The following is a 23,912-nucleotide window of genomic DNA, read 5'->3' as shown; positions in this document are numbered from 1 at the left end:
TCCTTTTGGGCCAAGATCAATCGCAAGAGATCTAGTGATCTCATTGCCTTCAGAAAAGCTAGCCTCTTCCTAATTGTGAAGGTTTTATCAGACTGTTGCCCTATTGGCGTTCATGCTGTAAGGTTGGTAATCTTATCAGACGCAATCTGCAGTAAAGAACAGATTAAAATACTTGGATTTAGTTAGCCCTTTCTAATGGTGGAAAGGAAAGCGTACAATGATGTTTTTTCAGCAATTCGCCATATTTTCTCTTTGTCCTTAACAGTTTATATAATTATTATTTAAAATTCGAAAAAGCATACCGAGGTTTTAATGCACGAATTTTATATAAAACTACATTAAAAACATCTGGCTGCTTCGATGGAATACACAATCCAATTCAAATCAATTAAAAGTACTCAAATCGAGCAAAAATAACCGCAAATTGCAAACTTTCACACTTCAAAGCTTCTATTAAAATTTAAACTAAACTTTTTTCATACATATAAAAGTGTATATAAATACAAATACACATTCAAGTATGTATATAAAAATTTACAATGTCATTGTCTGTGCCATCGCCAATTTAAGGACAAAACTTTTGTTGAAAACTGTCGCATACAGGTGTTACTGGAAAATATTAAAACTTTTCCTAATCCCATAGTGACAATGTAATAACATGTACTTGTCTATGTAGATACAATTGTATGTATTGGAACTTTTGGCATAGCTGCCAAAAGTAGTTGAAAAATCGAAAATAAATAACCATTAACAAGTATGTATGTATGGGTTTAGGTAAAAATAAACCAAAACAAAAATAAAAAAAAAATTATGTTATTAATGAAGAAATAAAAATTAAGGTATATATTAAAGAGCCCCTAATACAATATTTTCTTATAATTAAAGAAGCAGTTTCAAAATTAATAAAAATAAAATATTTTTCAAAATGCATCGGTACATATTGTCATACTACATAAATACCAAAAATATATGCATTCTTGTGAAAAATTGTGGAAAAAATTGATATAACTGGTATATAATTTGTATATAACCGGTATATAACTGGTATATTGGCATAATGCCAAGCTCAGTTCTTAATAACTGGTCAGCAAATATATAATAATTTTCTGTCAGAATATAGTCCAACAAAGAGCTATTATCAAATCAAAATCTAAAACATATTCTAGAACACATACGCTAAAATGTGTAGAAAGTATAAAATAAAATTCATAAAACATAGGCAATTCTTCCAGACAAAGAATCAAAACCAATATATTCAGATCGTGAAAAGTATACAGACTTGACACAAGTAATTTAGAAAAAAATTTAAGTCAACCTCTAAGATATATTAAGTTCTCAAATTGACCACCAAATATTATACCTTTAATTCAGCTCTCTCCAACCTCTGAATAATTAGATTTCTTTCCTTCCAGAATACTGGTTTCGAATCAAAATTTAAAGAATATACATATATTAGAAGACGGATGAAATATTTAGAAAGGAAAAAGAAAATTAAAAAAATTCATAAAATATAAACAATTCTTTCAGACCAGAAATGAAAACCAATATCTCCAGATAAAGTATAGAGACTTGACTCAAGTAATTTGGAATTAAATATTAATTAAACCTTTGAGAAAAAAACCCATAAAAATATAAGCAATTGTTCTAGAAAAGGAATCAAACTCAATAGTAGCTCCAGATTTTAAAAAGAATATTGAGCGGACTCAATCAAACTTATAAAAAATATTAAATCAATTTTTGAGAAATATAAAGTCCTCAAATGAAACTCAAAAATCGTTATATAATTCTCAAAAATCAGTATATAAATCTCATCTATCCAATCTTTGAACAACTAACTCCCAGTTTAAGCCGAGAACTAATATTTCCTCACATTGAAAAACGTTTTTATTGCCATAGAAAAAACTCAGTTGTTGTCTTTACATCCAAAAATTAAATGAAATTAATATGAGAAACTCTAAGAATGCATTGCTGTGTATCTATTATTTTGCACAGGTCTGTATACAGTCTACCAACTAGAGTTGTTTCAACGTCATTCCTTACTTTTGCAATTTGCTTGCGCTCACTTCACTGTGTAAGCATCAAACTTTAACTGTTCGTACTCAGCTTCGTTTTATTTGCTTTTTTCATAAAAATTCTGAAAATTTTTTAATCAAAAGTTTATCGAAACAAGCAGAAACGTCAGCTGCATAGCCCTTGCTAAGAATAAATTAATCGTAATTGTTTAAATTTATGGCTCTTCATTGAAGAATTTATATTTCTATAGATGAATATGTATGTAATATGTTTGTAATATGATTGTATGTAATATGATCGTATGTAATATATTTGTATGTATGTAATAACTATTATTTGGGCCAACACAATTTTTTCATTACGAGTCTTTACTTGCAACATTTCAAAAATAGGCAGGCAATGACAAAAATACTAACTGAGGGTGGATTTCGAAATATGGCATGAACGTATGGTATGTGTAAGAATGTGTGGGTTTAAACGAGAAATGAAAATTAATTATAAATGATCATGCAATCGTGTGTATTCTTTAGAGTTTGAAGCTAGAAAACTTAATTGAAGAATTGCTCAACATTGTCCATTAAAGTTTTCGAATAGAAGTCTACGCGGCTGTTTGTGTGAAGTTTTTAAAATAAATTCTAGTTAACTCAACTCTTAATAGGATTTGCTTTTAAGAATTATTGAAATCACGGTTTGAGTTGTCAACGGATAAAATAAAAGTACAAAAGAACATAGATATATAAGATCGGCACGTTAAATCGAGAAAGCTCTGAGTTACTTGCGAAGAACTTTTGAGTTGTGTTAATCGGCAACTTTTAATAGGTTCTTAGTAACACTTCAGCTATATTGGCGTCGACATCGCTTACGCGGTTATGGCAGTAACTACAATAACTCTTACTCTTAAGAATAAGTGACTTCGACTCTTAATAGCTTCTGCTTTTAAGAATTATTGAAATCACGGTTTGAGTTGTCAACGGACAAAAAGAAACTACAAAAGAACATCGATATTTTACATCGGCACGTTAAATAGGTAAAGCTCTGAGTTGTTTGCGAAGTAATTTTGAATAAAATATTGATTGTTGTAATATACAACTTTTAATAGACTCTCAGTGGCTCTTACTCTTAAGAATAAGCGATTTCGACTTATCCTGCAACAAAAAGAAACTGCATTAGAAAATCGATATTTTAGAATAGTGTCTGAAATCGTTAAGAAGCTGAAATAATCAAGAAGTAACTTTTCATGGAAGATTGTTTGCGCAAACTCGGCCTTTAATTTTTAAAGTGAGTGTTATTATCTAGAACTATAGTAGCTCTTTGATACAACATTAAAGTGGAATACAGCTCTACAAATCTAAAATGCTGGCACCTCGAATTACTTAAAGAAGTATTTTTTATGAAGTCATAAGATCGCTTTAAGTCATCGGTAGAGTCCCAGAGATGGTATCCAATAGCAATATAAAGAGATATGGAGCTGTAAAGCATATTAACTGAACAGACAGGCTTGACTAAATCGACTTTATATGGTCTCAGATGTTTTACGAGTATTCTACGTGTTAGAAACTTCGTAGCAAACTGAACATACCCATATTCAAAAGCTATTTGATCGCCATTTGCTTATAAAAAGCCCGAAGAGTAACTGAGTGCCCACTTCAATGAGAAATTTTTATGATTTTCTTCGGTACAAGTTGAAATCTTTCTTCCTTTACTACAAGTGGATTGATTCTTAATAAATCATGAAAAAATTGTAATCAATGAAATTGTAGACTGTCACATACAGAGGTCTGAAAGAAATGTTTCACCAACATTTCCAAGCAAGGTTTCGCTGGGAAAGTATGAGTAAGAGGTGGAGAGGAGAGGAAGAAGAGAGTTACAGAGACCAATTTATTTAACGACACGCATAATGCTGAAGACTTTCAGTTCCTACAAAGTGCTGGATATTTTAAAGCGAGTAAATTTATTTCTCACACGAAAGAAGTGGAGGCCATTGCCACTCTTGGTTGGACTCAGCTGAAAACGTTTAGCGATTACACTTCAACCAGAAGAAGAAGTTTTTCAAACCTCCTTAAAAGCTGAAAGTAAATGCACTTGCAACGAAACCTAATACCTTCTTTTGAACTAACAAGATAGTCTTCATGCTATTGGAACATAAAAGAGAGAATGAGAGAATGTGGTGGAATGACGAAGATAGCGAAGTTCAGCAGAGTTTGTTGCAAAGCTTAACCACACTGCAATACCAAAGAAGAAAATAAGAACAAAACAGTAGTTACCAGAGAATACGAATGGTCAATTTGCACACACACACTCATACATGCATATACATCATATGAACGTTTATATAATACTTATATACAACTACAATGGCTAGCAATTTAACCAGTGAACCATTAAGTCCTACTCAAGTTTAAGCTTATGTATTGACCGATGTCGGTTATTCTCTATATTGCTTTTAGTAGTGCTATTGTTGTTGTTGTTGCATTTGTTGTGCGCTTGCTGTCTTCATTATGTAACTACTTGAATTGCATTGCAGCATAGAAGCGAGAAATGTAATAAAGTAAAACAATTACGCAATTGCACTAAAGTCAGCAATAACAACAAAAACAATCATAATAGAGAAAGAATAACAAAAAATAAGAAAAAAACACTAACTTCGACAATAGTCCCTTCACAAATAAAAAATGTCTGTACGAGAACTTCATTTTAATCGGTTAGTTTGTATGACAGCTATATGCTATAGTATTTCAATCTGAACGGTATCTTCAGAGAGAGTACCGTTTTCTTCGATAATATTCTTTACAAAATTTCGTGAAGATATCTCCTCAAATAAGAAAGTTTCCCATACAATGACTTGATTTTGATCGCTCAGTTTGTATGACAGCTATATGCTATAGTGATACGATCTGAACAATATCTTCGGAGATAGTAGCGTTATCTTCAGAAATAATCTATATAAAATTTCGTGAAGATATCTCGTCAAATAAAAGAGTTTTCAATACCATGACTTTTTCGGCGGTTCTGACAGATGAACAGCTTCTTTAGGAGAGCAGGATATGTGCAAAATTTCAGATCGGTCTCTCAAACACTGAGAGACTAGTTCGCATACATACAGACAGACAAACGGCCAGAGCAAGCTCGTCAAGCTAATTCATTATATATACTTTATAAGCCCTCCGACGTTTCTTTCGGTTTCTTAGAAACTTCATATCACGCTTAATACACCCCGTTGAGGGTGTAACAAACGAAGCAACAGTGCAATGAATTGTAAAATTCTTAATACAACAATAGTGAATTGTGTAAATTGCGCAGTGAAGGCCAAATGAGCATAAGCCAGCGCGTCCGAATGCCCTGAGAGGAGTGGCAAGTGATGCCCGCGTGCACATGTCAATGGACGCTGACGTCTGAAGTAGTCAATAACTTGTCGGTGAAGCATTTCAATCTATTTACAAGTGCAATGCGCTGAATGCAGACGTTTATATTTTTTATTTTGTTTCACTTATGGCAGCAATAACAAATGTCTTTGCTAGTTCCATTGTAAGCAGTTAATGGTCTTCTATGTACTTTACTAAATAAATGACAACTTTAGAATGTAATCTTTGAAATGTTTTATGTCTCTTGCATTACATATTATCGCTTTTCCCGTTCTCAACCCAATGCGAAGTCAATAAATGAGGTACCAGCTGCAGCTGCATATGAACGATGGCGATTTAGAATTTACGTTGAACTTTGAGATAGATTTTATCAAAATTTGCGACTCTCATTTATTAAATGCATCTTCGGTCAATCAATGATTAGAAACAATATTGGCGAAGACATTATAGGGGAGTTTACAACACGTCTGCGGGAAGTTGCCAAGAAAATTTGAACATGTGTGAAAATTACCCCCAATTTTTGAATAACGTAATCACAGGTGACGACTCAGCCCAGAGCCCCCCGGACTTTTTTGGATTTCAAGGCAGACGTTGTTGTTAATGAGACATGGGAGCCTAGTCCATTCGCTTCCTTATACATTCTGGAGAAAGCAGAACTAACGGCACGGTTGTTAAGGGCAATAATATCAAAATCATCGGCGGCTAGTAGCCGTACATTCTTATGGAAGACAGTACCTTTTCTATTTACTTCTGTAGCTTGAGTAGATTGAGTTTTGTATCGAACGGCTCGAAGAGGTGCTTCCAGAGAAGCTTTTGGTATTGCAGTTTTCACAGCTGTATTAGTTTTGCGGCTCCTTTTCGTGTTGTCGATTGTCTTTTCACGGGTCTTTTCTAAGGTTTGGCGCCTGTTCAGTTCTTGATTTTCCAGGCCTGAACACACTGATAAGGTCCAATCAATTTGTTGACGGTGGACTTTATTCTTTCACACAATACGCTCGATAGAACCTTATTTGCGATGTTGTGGAAGCTCATCCCTCAATAGATGGCGCTGATGGCGAAGTTTCCCTTTTTGTGGATTGAGTAGAGCCTTTTTTTAAATTCAAATCGTCAGGCTTGATGACATCTCAAAGAGTAGTAGCAGCTATCCAATCAAATTCTGAGTGCTTTAAAATCCTAATTGTTTAAAGCAAATTGAATACATTTGAATACCAAACACTTTGAGACAATTTCATCGAAGGATCATTTTAAAAGATCAATTGCGCCTAAGAAAAGTCAAAGCAAGACTACCACGTTGTCACAAAACGTATTATGACCCGACAACAGACCATCAATGGGCCGAATATCGTGGCAATGATTTCTGCCTTGAAAACCACGTCAAAGCATGTCAAAAATCATAGATATGTTGACAATTTTCTTCGATTATCGAGAAGTGGTGCACTGCGAATTCCTTCTGATCCACCAAACTATCAACAAGGAATACTATTTGAGTGTTATGCGTGGTATGCGCTAAGCTATTCGTATAAGGAGGCCGATTCTTAGTGGTATGTCGTTAATTTTCCAACCAATATCGTGCCGCAACCACCGATTTAGCTCCTTGTGACTTTTATTATAGCTTCGGTGTAGCGGAAGTTACGGTTTTTTTGTATTCAGACCTCAATAGATCTCTGCATTCATTTGATCCATATTTCTTTTCTCTAAAAGCTTCAATATTTTCTTCTATTATTTATTTTTCTGTGGTGCTCTTCTCTTTGTCTCAGATTTTCAGTTCCTTACATTCAACTGCTCCAAATGAGTTTCTAAAACGTTCTTCCATTTGATTTGATTAAGTTTAAGAGTTCTACAATAACAAACCCAATAATTTAGTGAATTCTGATTCAACAAACAAATTTCTTATAGACACTGCAGTGCTGCAGAGGAATGGTACAAATATTTTAATGACACATTAACCAATAGAAAGAAGACATGTTTACACCAATACAAACCCTAAATTACCGACGAAAAGTAAAAGAGAGAAAATTATTGAAAACTTCCACGAACTCTATTATCTAATTAAATACTTAACGAGCGGACATTTTTATGACCATATACAGTAAACACACTAGGGGCACTTCTAACAAAATACACAAAATACAATGTAAGTACAATATTGTTTTAACTGACTGCTACGCCTGCGCAGTGTACATATTTACCCAAACACATTTTTACATACAAACAAATGTTTGTATGTTTGTTTGTGTGCAGCTAAAAGCCAATATTGCGTGCCCAAATCAACTTTGGTGCGACCATCCGGTCTCTGTTTGCACTGTAAAAGAGGCTTAGCGGCCCAAGTAACCAGCGCCTAAAAACAAAGGCTGGCCCAACAAGCTGCGGCTAAGTCACTTTGCCACATTGGTCACAATGTCAGTGGCAATGTTGAAGACACACACTGCACATGCACACACACTAACATGCATATATGGTATATAAGTATAGTTGGACAGCGGTTGCCTCGAGCGGACACGTATCCGTAAAACTTTTGTCTTGTGTCTCTTATTTTTAGATTCTAATTCTGAAAATGTTTTAAGTGGAAAATTTGCTACGCTGCATGTTAAATGCAACATGGCTCGCCATAGCTAGTGGAGTTGCGGTGGCAAGTGCGCATGCGCACAACACAAACTTGAAAAGCATACACTTGGCCATTTCGACGCGCTCGTGAGTTGCGTGCGTCGCCGTTCAACTAATGTGGCGGCGCAACAAATCGTTCATATGCGCACGTACAATGCAGGCAGCGAACAGCTGAGGCATGATTTTGAGCGGTGCAATGCCTTTATATACGCGAACTATACCCTCATTTTTTAAGATATCGAACTGAAATTTTACACACGTATTTTTGTCTTTAAGATGTAACTTATTTGTTAGAATGCCCAATATTGGACCACTATAGCATATAGCTGCCATACAAACTGAACGATCATAATCGAGTTTATATATGGAAAACTTTTTTATTTGTTAAGATATCTTCACGAAATTAGGCGTGAATTATTGTCTAAGTCAACGTTACAGTCTCCGTTAAAATTTTTGATATCGCACCACTGTAGCATATAGCTGTCGTGCAAATTGGTCGAACAAAATCAAGTCGTTGTATGGAAAACTTTTTTATTTGACAAGTTATTTCCAAGAAATTTGGTGTGGATTAATGTCCAGAGCAACGTTACAATCTGGGCAGAAATTGTTCAAATCGGACTACTATAGCATATAGCTGTCACATAAACTGTACAATCAAAATTACCTTCTTATATGGAAAACTTTTTTGTTTGTTAAGATATGTTCACGAAATTTGGCATAGATTACTCTCCAAGCCAACACTATATTATCCAAGAGAATTGTTCAGATCGGATCACTATAACATATAGCTGCCATACAAACCGAAGGATTAAAATCAAATGATTTTTATTTATTAAGGGTAGAATAGCTTCGGTGCAACTTCGGTGCAGCTTCTATTGTTTTTTGTTATTGTAATAATTGTTGGTGTTGTTTCGCTTTTTCATTGTTGTGGCGTGGCGTGTAGTGGACGCACGATCGGTGCACTTTTAAACTACCAATATGTATATATGTATGTAAGTATGAGCATATACATATATGGTAGATACATTTATTCCCCTCTCTCTCTCTCTCTCGTTGCCACGCTCTGCCTGTCATTTGTCAGCTATGCCACTAATTCTAGCTATTCGTTCTGCTTCCAACATTGTTCCTGCAACAACGAGCCACTTGGAATTCTTCACTGCTCTTTGTATGCTTTCATATAAACACTAACATACATACATAAAAACTTTTATATATACATATACACACATACGTAAAAACATATGTTAAAAGCATATAAAATTTTTTGCTTGAAATTCTTCAACCAACATACACATATATTTATATGTGTGTGTGTGCTTATGTATAGCGAGAAAAAAAAATACTTTCAACTTGGGTAGGGTCTTTAGCTTCAAGTGCTATTGCACTTAACCACGACGCGCTGAAAAACTTGTTTCTTCCAATTCGGTGCTGGTGTTGGTGTTGGTGTCGGTGTCGCTGTCGCTGTTGATGTCGTTGTCTTTTGGCCCCACTGCTGGTGCAACGAGTAGTTGTTCTGCATGCCCCCTGCCACTTCTGTCCACTTTTAGGCGTTCGAACTTCCGCTACAGCTACGACGACGAACACGTGTTGTTACTATTTTTTTGTTGTTGTTGTGTCTGTTACTTTTTATGTCTTGTTGTTGTTGTGTTTCTTCGTTACGTTTGTTATTTTTATTATAGTTGTTGTTATTTTTAATGTTGTTGTTTTTATTGTTGTTGTTGTAATATTTAATGTTGTTGTTTTCTTTTCATTTTTTAGTATTGTAATTTTTTTTTGCTTTTATGATTCCTTCTTGTTGTTGTTATTATTATTTTCTCGTTGTTGTTGTTATTGCCATCGCATCGCATTGGCATTTTTCCATGAAGCACACACACTGTTGTTGTTGTGATTGCAGTTAGCGTATCTACTGCTTGCACACTGCAAAGCTGCTGTTATTGTAGTTGTTGTTGCAGTGCTTGTTGTTATTTAACAATAATTTAGCATTGTGGCAGCAGCAATGTTGTTATCTCGTCGCCGGCGTTGTTAAGCAGTTCTTCAACTTTTTTTCTTCTTTCAAGTCTTACACGAATACTTTTAGCTCACACTGTGCGCTCATGCAACAATTATTTTAAATGAAGAAAAAAACACTGAAGAAAAGAAGTTAAAAATCAGCAAAAGTAAATTGCATCTTGGTGGCAGAATGAAACTGAAATTATCAGCCGAATGCGCTTGCGCAATGTACAGTTACAACAACAAAAAGGAAAAATAGCAAATTGCTGCGTTTAACTGCTGGCGGTGAGCGATGAAAACAAAATTAATTTGTAGTTTTGTTTTTGTTAATTGTTTCTTTAGTCTTCTAAATTGGCATTTATAGCTTTTTGATAATTAACCGATAATTGAAGACCGACTGAGCGCTGTCAATAGTTTGTCCATAACGTATTTAAGGTTCTCTTATGATTTTTCCCCTTATTCTTTCAACTTCCTTTCATTAATTGCCTTTGATATGTCCGTTCTACTTACTCTTGTCCTATAAAAATTACTGTTTTTAATTAAATTAGTTTTCGGATTGCTTCCCTTTTGAAGAGTTTCTTTGTTGTTCAAAGTTTTCCCCTCAAAGTTAAAGCAAATGCTCTAAGTTGGATCTCAGACAACTCGGCATACTGCAGTAGCTTCCAGGTAGAACTCTTTGCAGTTGGGAATGTAGACGAGTTAGCTAACAACGCAAAAAAAAAACGTTAAAAGGATCAATATATACGTCGATATCCAGGGGACAATTAAGGCAATAATCTTTCATCGTATTATGACAGAGAATGTCCTTAGAAGCAAGGTAACAGAAGATGTTTAGTGCAGTAAAGCGGCTGCATTCGTTCTAGGTTACAGGCCACAAAGTAATTCCAGAAAACGAAACATCATAAGAGAGACGCTAGAACACCACCTATACCTGGGTCCAGGATTGTCTAGAACTCGTTTTAATTATCTAGGAGCTTCGAAGTTCAAAGAACTGGACGAAATATGACATCGAGGTCTTATAAATTTGGCAGAAAGCGTTAATGATGAATACTTCATTTCAAACTAAACTAAACCTACAACTGGCATTATTAAAAATTAGTAGATCCTATGTATGGCGTGACAGTCGGCCAGTATAGCCTAACCGAAAGCAAAAGACAACTTCTTAGAAAATATGGCGATCGGGGTTAAACAAATATGCCTTATCTAGTCAATGAAGTAATACCAAAAAATTTCCTAAAGTGAAATTAATTTTTTGAGAAATCTTTGCGAAAATAGTAACGTAATCTACATATTATTGTTCAAAGAAATATTATATCTGATATCTTTTTATTTTCTAGTCTTTTTTTACAGTAGCGGGAAGCATCGAAAGCCAGAGTTCGGTACTTTAATCCGCTTAATCTAACCTACTCCCAAGTCAAGACTGTCCCACGGAACAATAAGGTAAGGTATTACTTCGTGGAAGTGAGAAGACATTTTACGTCTTCTCTAGGTCTTTCTTATCTATACAATAAGAAATGCTCTATTATTTACTCTTCCTAACCTTTCGTATAGTTACAATAAAAATCACTGAGATGATCTTCGAACTAAGACCGATGTTACTTAAACATATTATTCGATCAAATGTCTTTGAAATTCTTAAGATTTTACCCCTAATAAGCCATTGATCAAATTTGATCCGGACTGTTCTAGATAAACATCAGAGCTTAGCAGAAATAATCGGTACATCGTAGAATTTTAGTTCGAGCAAACTAAGTCACCTTGAAGCTTAATCGAAGACAATCAAATCTATAACGGAATTGTAACAGTCTATGCTTTTGTTATCATTTTATTTATGATTAAAACTATAATAATTAGGGGATTCGGAAATTGACTTGTCAATTTCATCTGTCAATTAGCGTGTGTGTTTGGCAGCTGTTTGTTTACAGCGCCAAAGGTTTTTCAGGCAATTTTTTCCATGGAAAAAAGCTGAGAAACGACTTTACTTGAAATTGTATGTTTCTAATGGAATCACGACTACGGAATTGTTGGAAATCTTGCCGAAGTTTTATGAGGAATCCGCTTTATTACCAACACAAGTATTTGAGTGGCCCAATGCATTCAGTGAAGGTCGAAGGTATTCATCGATACCTTTCCGAGTCATCCATGAGCCTCTGTTAATGACGCTAACATCGAAAAAGTTAAAGAAACAGTGATTGAAAACCGTTGCGTTGAGATCAGAAAGATAGCAGAAGATCTCAACATATCTGATGCATCGACTCCACATATATTGGTTAACGTTTTGGTTAACATTTCGATCAATTTTTTGGGTAAGAACCGAACCGCTAAATTTTTAAATTCCAATAAAGAACAAAGCGATACAGCGGCATGGAAAGTAATTTTTTGTAATCGAAAAGTCAAGATATGGACTTGAGGGAACATTGATCCGCGTGTAGATCGCTTGAAGGCCAGGATAAACGCATTGCAGCCACCACTTAAAGTCGAAGGACTGCCTTTTATAAGGTATCGAAAGAAACCAGTGCTATAGGAACAATTCATTAACAACGCTGTTCCTAACCGGCGTATGACAAGTAATGTGAGTATTATTCGTCAAGTGGAGCCACGAACTATTACAAAATTGTTGGAAAGTGATGCATTATTGAGAAGTTGGTCCAAGGCAAGAGTGAGATCTTTCGAATGAAGCAATATTAGTAAAATTAAGCTAAATTTATTATTTTTGCTTTGCATTGATTGTATAAAAGAAAGGGTGATACCTCTATTGTATATAAAAAAATATATACTTACATAAGTACATACCTTTGATGAAATTTCCGCAGGCCTTTATATTTAATAATGTGGCTACAAAAGTCACTACACATGTCTTATATATGTGCATATATACATATATAATACAAAGCCCTTATGCATTAAATAATTATCTTTTCAAACTTTACATACTTCATTCAGTATTTCTTATTAACTTTCTGTGGAAAAGATGGCTGTCAAGTCAGTGTTGCAATCTCGCATTCAATGTCTCATGAAAAGGACAACGAAATAAGGATGGCAGAATTGAACGCATTTATAACAAAAAATAAATAAAAATATACGCAAGATGAAAACCGGTTCGCCAATACAAGTAGATAATAAGATATGTACATATACATATGTATTGTATATTATGTGATGTCTGTATGTATATTAAAGCAATGAAACGAAAGTCAAATGGAGTAAATGCAACGAAAAAAAATTCGCAGACAAAGAATAGAGTATAGCTATGTATATATGTATATATTATATAAATGCATACTCATACACTATTTACTACATAATGCTACCTGTAGTATACATACATACATTTGTATATGTGGAGCATGTAGGTGCTCTTAGCAAATAGCTTATGAAGCAGATGATGAAAAGGAAGCCATCATGTGGACATTGTGCAGATTTTATATGCGAAACGCAGCAACGCTGCAGAATAAAGTATAAATACAAATTGGCTTGAGACGATTTCGTTTTCTTTTATGCATATGCTTATGTATTCATTATACTCGCACTCCGATGCCATAAGAGAGTACTCACTTGGAGGAAACGATTGCGAAAGGAGATTCAACGCACAGCTGTTGAAAGTAAAAAGCATCATAATTATTCAGGCATGGTAATTTTTGATTCGGTGGAGGAGTCATTGAAGAGATCAAGAATGGCTTGGAAGTAGCCAAATGAGTGGAAAGAACTTTATTGACAAAATAATAGAATGTGAGGGTTTAGAGAGAGAGGTAAGAATAATAAGCTATATATCGCTGAGAATCTAAAAAAAGATGACATCAAAAGTTTCCGGAACAACAAATGATTTTGGTCCGACTTCTTGAAATTCTTCATGGAGTGATCTACGACCTACGATAAACACTGGTCCTTGATGGATAGGGTTACCATATCGATCTCAGTCAAAATCAGTTCCGTTGCATATGTCCCAACCGAATCCCACTTTAAAACCAAAATTTCACATTCTTCCAAAAACTTTCTTTGTGGTTTGGTAAGACGATGGCTTTATCGTCAGATAATAATAATAATTCCTTTCGTCTTCCTCTAAATTCTGAAAACCTTTCCGAACCTCTAATTCTTAAAATATGAAAATATATTCCGTGGTTGCCGTTGATATCACGATCTCTACTCCAATTCTTATACCATCAATCCGCGAAGGAGGAAGCACACCCTAACACTGCCAACTTTTTTTTGAAAAAAGAGACATACTCGAACAAAAACCTGCCAACTAAAAGAAACAGCAATACAGCAAGACGGACACAGTGTAGAACGCTACAAAGAACTCGGTGAGGCCGAGAGTGATGCGCGCCAACCGACTGATTGAATTGGTAACCACAAAAATGGACGCATCTACGCTGCGCTATTTTTAAATAAGAAAATAAAAGCGGAACGCAACAAAAATCACAAAAAACTTTAGAACATTTTCAAACGAAAACAACAACAACTACTACTAGAATATAACAAAAACAAACACAAACATTAAGCGCTAAGAAGCACCCATAATGAACGCGCATGTGAAGAGCAAGCAACAAAAAGCGGTGGAATGAGCAACGGACAGAGCAAATGCCGCCAACAACAGCAATAGCAACAACAACAATAGCCTGCACGAAACGGACCAAGTCATGTTGTTGAACTGAAGAATCATTTGGAGCAAAGCAACGGCGATAAATAAGCGAACGTGAGTTGGAAGATTTATTATACATACAAAACACTATATGCATATGCATGTATGTATGTATGTATGTGAGTGTATATGCAAAAGTGATTAGTTAACTTTTCAAATGTTACCGGCAAAAGTCGACCTTGAATCACTGAAGCTACACCGCATACTTATTGCGTGGCATCTATGGGCTTTTGGCAAAATTTGACGTGGGTCTTCTTCTTTTTTTCCGACAGCTAATGGTTATAACTGCTGTTTAGTAATTGGGTATCGCCATAATTTGTACATTCATAATAATAGATCTAACACTAGTCGCAGTTATTGATCATATACTGCGTCTTCTACATACATAGCTATACGAGTATGTATGTATGTATGTTTGTTTGTTTGTAATGGCGATGTTAAGCTTTATTTATATTATACAGCCATTTCGCACAGCACTCATCTTCACCACATTTACTGCAATGGAATTAATGATCACCTGCCCGACAGCTGTGCCTTTACAGTGTGCGACAGCTGAAGAGTTCACTTGCAAGTCAGAAAAAAATATTTTTTGTTATTTTTTTGAAGAGGAGTTAGATTTATACTAATAAAGAAAACAATCTGCATTTACTGTATTTTATATAATTTATCAGCCAGTGCTTCATTTGAAAAAATTTGGGTTTCCTTGATTCCGTAGTCATTCTTCAAGAGGATCTCTGAAAAATTGTGTCTGATGATAGATAATCCTTTTCTGTTTAAAATTATCTCAAAATTATGCAAAAACTACAAAAACATATTATTCCGCAAAATTAATACCGGTAATGATCGAAAGCCTAGTCAAAATTTTGATATCCAACAAAAGGACGGACTCCCAGGAAAAGTAAATTTTTTTGAAAAAATCAATTTTTGTGCAAAAATTACACTATAAAGTTGCTTAAAAATTTGTTATCAAAATTTTTCTTCCATAATTCTATAACAAATAAGTCTAAGAAGATCGTTCGAAATTTTCTAACCGATCGATTTAGCCGTTTCGAAGAAAATTTCCGAAAAAAGCATTTAAAGTTGTGAAAGCCGATTGTGGATTCAGTTAAAAATTTCTTGAAAATACACTTTTACCTCCAAAACTATTTGCTGTATAAACTTCGAATTTTGAGAAAATATTTTCAAATATATGTACATATGTACATATGTAACCTCATAACTACCTATTATAATTTCAAAAGCCGATAGAGTATGTTCAAAAAAGCCTGGTACATACTTAAGTCAACTCAATTTTGTTAAAATTTGAGCCCAATCTAGACACTGGGTCTGTATTTATGAGTACACCGATTTATTGGTGCTTAATATCGGCAGTTTGAACACACTAGTTTTTACCGATTTTCTTCAAATTACGAGATAATAGAAAATTTCCATAGTGATCTGCAGACATTGTAGTTGTTGAATCGTTATCAATAACAGAATGAGAGCCTTCAGACAAACAAATATAAAATGATAGTTAAAATGAGATATTTTCTACCAAAAATGAACAGTCATAATTTCTGATAGTACAAGAGCCCTTTATTAATAAACCTGTAGCTAAGCCGATTTCGCACATTGTATATAGTAAATGATGTATCCATAAAAACAATTGGCAATATCCAACTGTATACATTAACGAATCAATGACGTAGAACTCATAAATGCCCTGCGGTGAGAAACTGAACTTGTGGAACAGTTTTATGTGTTTATTTACGTATAATTTTTCTTAAGTTTTTAAATATAAAGGGTGATTTTTTAAGAGCTTGATAACTTTTTTTAAAAAAAAAAAAACGCATAAAATTTGCAAAATCTCATCGGTTCTTTATTTGAAACGTCTAGATTGGTTCATGACATTTACTTTTTGAAGATAATTTCATTTAAATGTTGACCGCGGCTGCGTCTTAGTGGTCCATTCGGAAAGTCCAATTTTGGGCAACTTTTTCGAGCATTTCGGCCGGAATAGCCCGAATTTCTTCGGAAATGTTGTCTTCCAAAGCTGGAATAGTTGCTGGCTTATTTCTGTAGACTTTAGACTTGACGTAGCCCCACAAAAAATAGTCTAAAGGCGTTAAATCGCATGATCTTTGGTGGCCAACTTACGGGTCCATTTCAGTTCTTCCATTTTTGGCAACAAAAAGTTTGTTAGCATCGAACGATAGCGATCGCCATTCACCGTAACGTTGCGTTCCAACAGCATCTTTGAAAAAATACGGTCCAATGATTCCACCAGCGTACAAACCACACCAAACAGTGCATTTTTTCGGGATGCATGGGCAGTTCTTGAACGGCTTCTGGTTGCTCTTCACCCCAAATGCGGCAATTTTGCTTATTTACGTAGCCATTCAACCAGAAATGAACCTCATCGCTGAACAAAATTTGTCGATAAAAAAGCGGATTTTCACATTTCGAACCGAAGACTGATTTTGGTAATAAAATTCAATGATTTGCAAGCGTTGCTCGTTAGTAAGTCTATTCATGATGAAATGTCAAAGCATACTGAGCATCTTTCTCTTTGACACCATGTCTGAAAATCCCACGTGATCTGTCAAATACTAATGCATGAAAAATCCTAACCTCAAAAAAAATCACCCGTTATTATAATGACTTTTTATGTTTGGCGTGAAAAAATAGTTTTTGAAATTTCAACGAAATGAAAGGTAGTGAAACCGCTATTTATTTATAAAAAATAAATATTAAATAAAATAAAGGTATTTTAGGTTATGTAAGGTTATACTGCCCGCTGTCACGCCAGATGGAGATTCAGTTTAATTTGAGCTAAAGTATTCGTCATACAAGACGTCAACGCTTTTTGCCAACTTTAAGAGTTTTCTAGGTTGATACTTCGTCCTTTGAACTGCGCAGAGCCTAGAGGTTTAAGACTAGTTCTAGATAGTGCTGTACAGAGGTGTTCCTACGTCTCTTTCATGCCTACTTCTCTGCACTTTCTACATGTATCGTCGTTACTTATGCCCATCCGGCTCGAATGTGATGCCAGTAAGCCAACAACTGTACGACAGTCCTTTTGAGATCGTGTGAGTAATACAAGAGTTTTCCTACGGGAGTCTTGCACATGATCTTGGCGACACAGCATGTATTTAAGACATTCCGTCTCGCTCTGATCCGTCTTTCAGCCTCAGAAATTCCATTGCATACCGTTTTTAGTGACTTCATTATTTCCTGTACTTGTTTGGTAGGCAGACTTTCGTCATCTATTTGGTTTCCCGAAATTCCTTTCCTTCGTAGTCTGGAACCCAGTATATACACATGCAGCCGCTTTTCGGCAGCCGCTACATTTACAGCCTCTCTGCTTCTAAGGAGATTATCTAACAAAACACATGGGATATTATTGCCTTGATTAGAAAACTGATAATGAAATAGCACTAGAATCAAGCAGATCTTCTTATCTAGAATGTTTTTCTGAGCTTTTTGAACTTTTGGCAATACTTTGAAGCTTTCATTGAACTTTGATTTGGGATGAAAGCTTAGTTAACTTCAACGACTTTATAATACTAAATTCGTCAAACTTTTTTCGAGTTTTGTATACCCTGAATAAGGTATAATCACGTTTGGCACAAGGTGTTTACCAACCAGGAAGAAATTTCTCTATAAAGTATATATTTAGGTATATATGTAAAAGATCAGCGTCGATCTGTCTGTATGTACACGAACTTTTCACTAAGTTTTTGAGATATCGAGCTGAAATTTTGCACACTTTCTTTCCTCCCCAAGAAGCTGCTCATTTGTCAGAATCGACAATATTGGATCATCATAGCGTATAGCTGTCATATAAAGTGATCGATCAAAATCAAATCTTTGTATGGAAAACTTTTTTAATTATGAAGATATCTGCACGAAATTTGGTATGTAATACTTTCCAAGGCAACCTTAAAATCTTTGAAACTTTATTTTTTTTATCGAACTACTATAGCATATAGCTGCCGTACAAACTGATCGAACAAACTCAAGTCCTTGTATGGAAAACTTTTTAATCGAAGAGATATCTGCATGAAATTTGGCATGGATTGTTGACAGGTGTAACGCTACTATTTTCCAATAAATTATTTAGATCGAACCACTATAGCATATAGCTGCCATACAAAGTGAACGATCAAAATCAGGATAATAATATTTTTCTACTGTTTTGTGCCATAAAAAATTAACCTGTGAAGGATATTATAGCTTCGATGCCGCCGAAATTTTTTTTTTGTTTATTTTTTTTTTGTAAATGTTGTTGCATCTAATTTGAATCTGTTTAAGAATCTTCTTTTACTAAAATTCTACCTTCGACGCTCTGATCTTCTGCAGCTTTTAATAATTTAACAAAAATTAAAAAAAAAAATTAAAAGAAAAATTAGTGTGGTAAATGCTCAGCCTCCACAAGAATGCCTGCAGCTCTACGCATGCCATAAAAGCTTCGCGCGCATACACATACATACATACACACATAAATACTTATAAATAAATATCTAGACAGCAACTTGTTTCCACATGCAACGCAAACGCTTTGTGGGCCTGTTTTTCATTTCTTTTTTAGTATTTTTTCATTTTTTTCACTTTTTTTTGCTTCAAAAATGCAGCTGCTTGCAATCAGTGCGCTTCACTATTATTTAGCTGTGCATACATCGGCTTATATAGTATATACTGGTGTATGGTGCACATGTGTGGCGTCGAAGCTTTTACGATGCATCGTTGCCAGCTATGTGTACACGCTTGATGAAAATGAAAAACATGAAATTATTCTTTTTCTACATATTGCATTATCATAATATTTAGTCTTTGAGCGGTGTGCTGATGCATTTGTTTCTGGCATCACCTACGAAATGCACTGCCACTACTTCTGCGAGGCGAAATTTATGTACTCGTATTTATATTATGTGTTTTTGTATGTACATATGTATGTATGGATGTGTGAGTGCGTGTGTGTTTAATATTAAGCAACAGTAAGTCTTCGGAAGTCAGAAATCTCGGGAAAACACTCGCAGTCGAGACAATATTTTGTGTTGGCGTACTAAATGATGTATCGCAGGAGAGCTGGATTGCGAATGTGCACACACACACACATACATATTTATATTTGCAGATATATGCATGCAGTTTTGTAGTACAAAACGATTTATAGGAGTAAATTCGCACCTGTGTATTTGTAAACAAACACATAAATATAGTACAAGTAGACATATTTATATGCATGCAACATACAAACATACATACATATATGTACATACACCCATATACATAGATATAAAGTATTTTTGTAGAATGTAGAACGCCATTACGCCTGATGTCATCGAAATCAAGCAGACGTACATCCTACATACAACCACACACACATAACCATCACGTAAGCGACTTTTGAGCGGATGCGTCTCGTTTCGCCGCCCGGCGACTTTCATTTTCATAGTCTATTACAGAATAATGCATTTTCCTACTTTTATGTGCATTCCTTCAGTTAATATGCGACTTGTTATGTTTATTAATATTTGTTTTTTCCTTAATTTGTTTATTATAGTTGTTGCAAAAAATAATAAAAAATCTTAAAAAAAAAATAAATAAAAATCTAATCTAAGTTTTGGATTTGCTTGGTGATAAACACACATAAATATTTTTGATTTTGGCATTTATATGCTTTTTTCAACACATCACTTTCGGCATTCGTCTGCCAGTTCTGGTTTATTAATGAATTGGTGGTCGCTCAGCCGTGGCGATAGCATTTTTGGCGCCAAACCGCCCACAGAAAAATATGAAAATTTCGAAAATTAAGTAATAAAGTATATTCTATAGAGCTTTTCCTATATAAGAGTGAGGAAAATTGGATCAACAAAATACTAAATGATTATATATTATTCCAGAAGGGTAATTAGTGGATTATTTCGGAAACTTGAGTAAATTCCAGAAGACGTTAATGGTTATACTCAGCTATATGTACGATATTTGAAAGTGCAATTTTGAGAAATTCTTTGACATATTTCAATATACAAAATACAAATACACAATACAGTTTTTTTTGTCTCTTAGCGCCATCGAAAATTGAGGCTTGCTCGAAAAAATTTAATTTGTTTTCTAGAAAAATTCATACTCCTGAATTTCGTCTGTTATCATCACCATCTTGGATAGGTACTTAAGGCGTTACACGGATTTCACGGTTTCAAAAAATCGATTTTTTTATTGTTTAAATACTCAATCTGATCCGGGTAATAGTTTAGTAGATACAGTTAAAGAGATAGGAACAGCAAACGCCGCCATATTTTTCCACGCTATTTTGACATTTCTCCTCAGTAAGATTTCCTTTTCATAATGTGAAGATACATGATCCAACAGCGAGTAATAATTAATAAAGTTTACTAGCGAGATTCGGAGTCAATGGCCTCAACTTTAAGAGCGCTTCGTCCAATTTATGGACGTCATAATCGCCCTGTGAGATCAACAATTGAGTGTTCAGTGGAAAAATTTGAATCCACAGGCACAGTACGAAGTGTTAACGTACCAGTAAAACAAAGAAGTGTCCGTAGTGTCGAGAAAATAGCTGCCGTTGGCGCATCAATTGAGGAAGACCCAAATCAGTCTCTCACATGTCGTTCTCAAGCATTGGACATCTCTGTGATGTCGTTGTGGCAAATTTTCGGAAAAGATTTTGGCCTACATCCTTACAAGATCAAATTGGCGCAATAACTGAACCGATTGACCACCAGAATCGTCGTATGTTCGTGAATTGGGCTGAGCAACAATTTGAAAATGATCCGGATTTTCATCGAAGCCTTACCTCCAGTGATAAGGAACTATTCTAGCTGAATGACTTCGTTAATAAGAAAAATTGGTCAGGCAGCAATTGCATCTCAAAATATTGACGGTATAGTGCGGCTTAAGGGCCGGCGGCGTCATTACGCCGTACTTCTTCCGTAATAATCAAGACCGGCACGTTACTACGAATGGAAATCACTACCGCTCAGTGATATAACCCATATTGCATGGATCTCATAATAATAATCTGTGGATCACTTTGAAAAAGTCTAAATGCACTGAAAAGCTTATCGTAGCCGAGTGGATTCGTAACTGTTTTCGATATAAAATCCTTAAAAAATATAAGAAACTAATTTTTGTAAACAAAAAAACCAGAAATTGCCAGAAAAGCTCCACCAAAGGCTTGGGAAAGGGTATGGTAAACACCAAACAAACAATGTGACTTTCGTTTTCACAATAACACAATACAAAATTAATACAGGTCACAATACAATATCAAGCCGTTCCAACACAAAATTGGATTTTTAAACTTTTTATGTTTTTATAACCGTTTTACTACGCGAAATCGACTTTCGTTTAATTAGTATTGCATAATTTTGGCCGAGTTATTGCCATAAACATTGGCACAAGTGTATACAAAGTATGGACACATGTATGTTTGTATGTACATATGTACGTACCTACCTGATTTAAATATCGCACATACGGTCTGCGTTGGTTTTCAATAATTTTTGACGTTTCTGGTATGCGATTGGAAACTCGTTCGCATGGCTAAATCACACACATACACACGCAGCCGGCATTTTTTTAATTTGCATTTTTTTACAAACACACACACGGGGTTTTTATTTTTTCACTTTGTTTTTATTTTTGTTGTTGGCATACGTTTTTTTTTTAGCTGTTTTGCGCTGGGCCGTTTATCTCTTTATTCGCTCACCTCTCGTGGTTTTCTTTTAAATTAACTGCCAATTCTTGGAAATGTGAGACACAACGACCAGAAACTAAGGGGTGAGTGGACGCCAAAAACTTTTGTATTAAATTTTTGATTTTTCTCACCTTTGTATTTTATTTAAATTTTTAGGTTTTTAGGTTTTTTTGTTTATTTTGTTATTTTTTTATTTTTATGCTTGTATTTTCTTTTATTTTTTTATTATTATTTTTTGTCTACTTTGTTATTGTTTTATTTTTTATTTATTTTTTATTCTTGAATTTTCTTTCCCTTAAAAAAAAATAAGTTTTTTATTTTTTTGCTTTTATAGCTTGTTCACTTTGCGTTGTTTGACAAGATTTGTCGCCAATTACCGCAACCACAATTGCTGTCGCTGCCAATTTGTGTTTATACTGTTTAAACCACAACACTGATCTTATGAATGAAACCGGAAATTATAATTTTTTTTAATTTAATATTTTTTTATTATTCGCAGTACCCAATCTTTTTTAGCGTCCACACAAAACTTCCAAGCAACAATCTACAAAAGACTCTCGCACGACGGGCGTTTAAAAGTGCCAAACGTGCCCACAAAGCAGCGGCGGCGGCTGTTCTAGTATGGCGTCTTCACTTTCGTTCTTTAACTAGAACCGGAACGCCAACAACACGACTGTCGACTAACCACTCTGTTTGCGCTTGCAACGCGTCAAGAACTTGCAGCACTTGCAACTAGATTTAGTACAAAACGTACACAACACAGAACAAAGCAAGTACTAAAGCGCGCACACACACACACAAATACATGCACACTTGTTTATATTTTTATATTTAGCACAAAATAAGAATGCGCCTTCTTTGTGCTGGCAAACACATAAAAGAAGATGACACTCGCACGTAATTTGTGATTTTTATTTTATTTTATTTTTTCCAACTATTTTCTGTTGTTCTAAATGTGTAAATAACAAAACACAGCTGACGGCACTTTGACAACTGCAAGTTATTGCATGTTTAAACGCGTTACGCTATTGTTGGTGCAATAATGCAATTAAAAAACAAACACACAATGCTTTTCGGCAAATTTTCGATTTGCTTTGACTATAACGGCGCGCGTTTAATTCGTAATTATTCAATTCGTTTACTACTACTCGAATGAGCGAGCGATAAAGCTTTCACACAGACGGAGAGTTCCAGCTGGTATGGCCACCGAACAACAACTGACGCAGCCAATAGCCACTTTTGGTGCCGTCGCTAGCGCTGGCACTGCTCCGCACGACGACGCTGCTGCAGCGGCTATTGGGAATTGTTGTTTCTAGCTTTGGTTTCGGCCGCAGCGCCAATTGCTGGCTAGATGGCTGTTGCCTCATGCAGCCACCGGCAGCTGTTTTGGCCATTCGTTTGCCCTATGTTCGTATAGCCACCCCCGCAGCGCCACCGTCGCCCTCTTCCTTGTTGTTGTTGTCTCTACTGTTGCTTGGCACAGTGCACTGGGTGACCCGCAGCTGTGTGGGACTATAGGAAGCACTTGAAGAGACTGTTTTGTGAAACCCGTTTCCGCATACAAATTGCATTGACTAAAGACAAATTCTACGTCACGAAAAGAATT

General features: G+C 35.1%; 1 protein-coding gene across 3 annotated transcripts in view; it reads right to left on the bottom strand.

The window, feature by feature from the left end:
- The window catches only part of LOC105230055 (capon-like protein), a 309,021-nt gene extending 285,210 nt beyond the window's left edge, over positions 1 to 23,811 (bottom strand). For 2 of the 3 annotated variants that reach the window (XM_049457483.1, XM_049457480.1), the window contains exon 1: positions 22,066 to 23,811. The gene's annotated coding sequence lies outside the window, so the exon portion shown is untranslated. Of the gene's footprint in view, positions 1 to 22,061 lie in introns of all 3 variants that reach the window. The other variant, XM_049457482.1, reaches the window with a different exon arrangement.
- Between the last annotated feature and the right edge of the window lie 101 nt (positions 23,812 to 23,912).

The sequence above is a fragment of the Bactrocera dorsalis genome, chromosome 5, assembly GCF_023373825.1.
Source record: "Bactrocera dorsalis isolate Fly_Bdor chromosome 5, ASM2337382v1, whole genome shotgun sequence".
Taxonomy (NCBI): domain Eukaryota; kingdom Metazoa; phylum Arthropoda; class Insecta; order Diptera; family Tephritidae; genus Bactrocera; species Bactrocera dorsalis.
The sequence above is the reverse complement of the archived record's forward strand: the minus strand, read 5'-3'. Positions and strand labels throughout refer to the sequence as shown.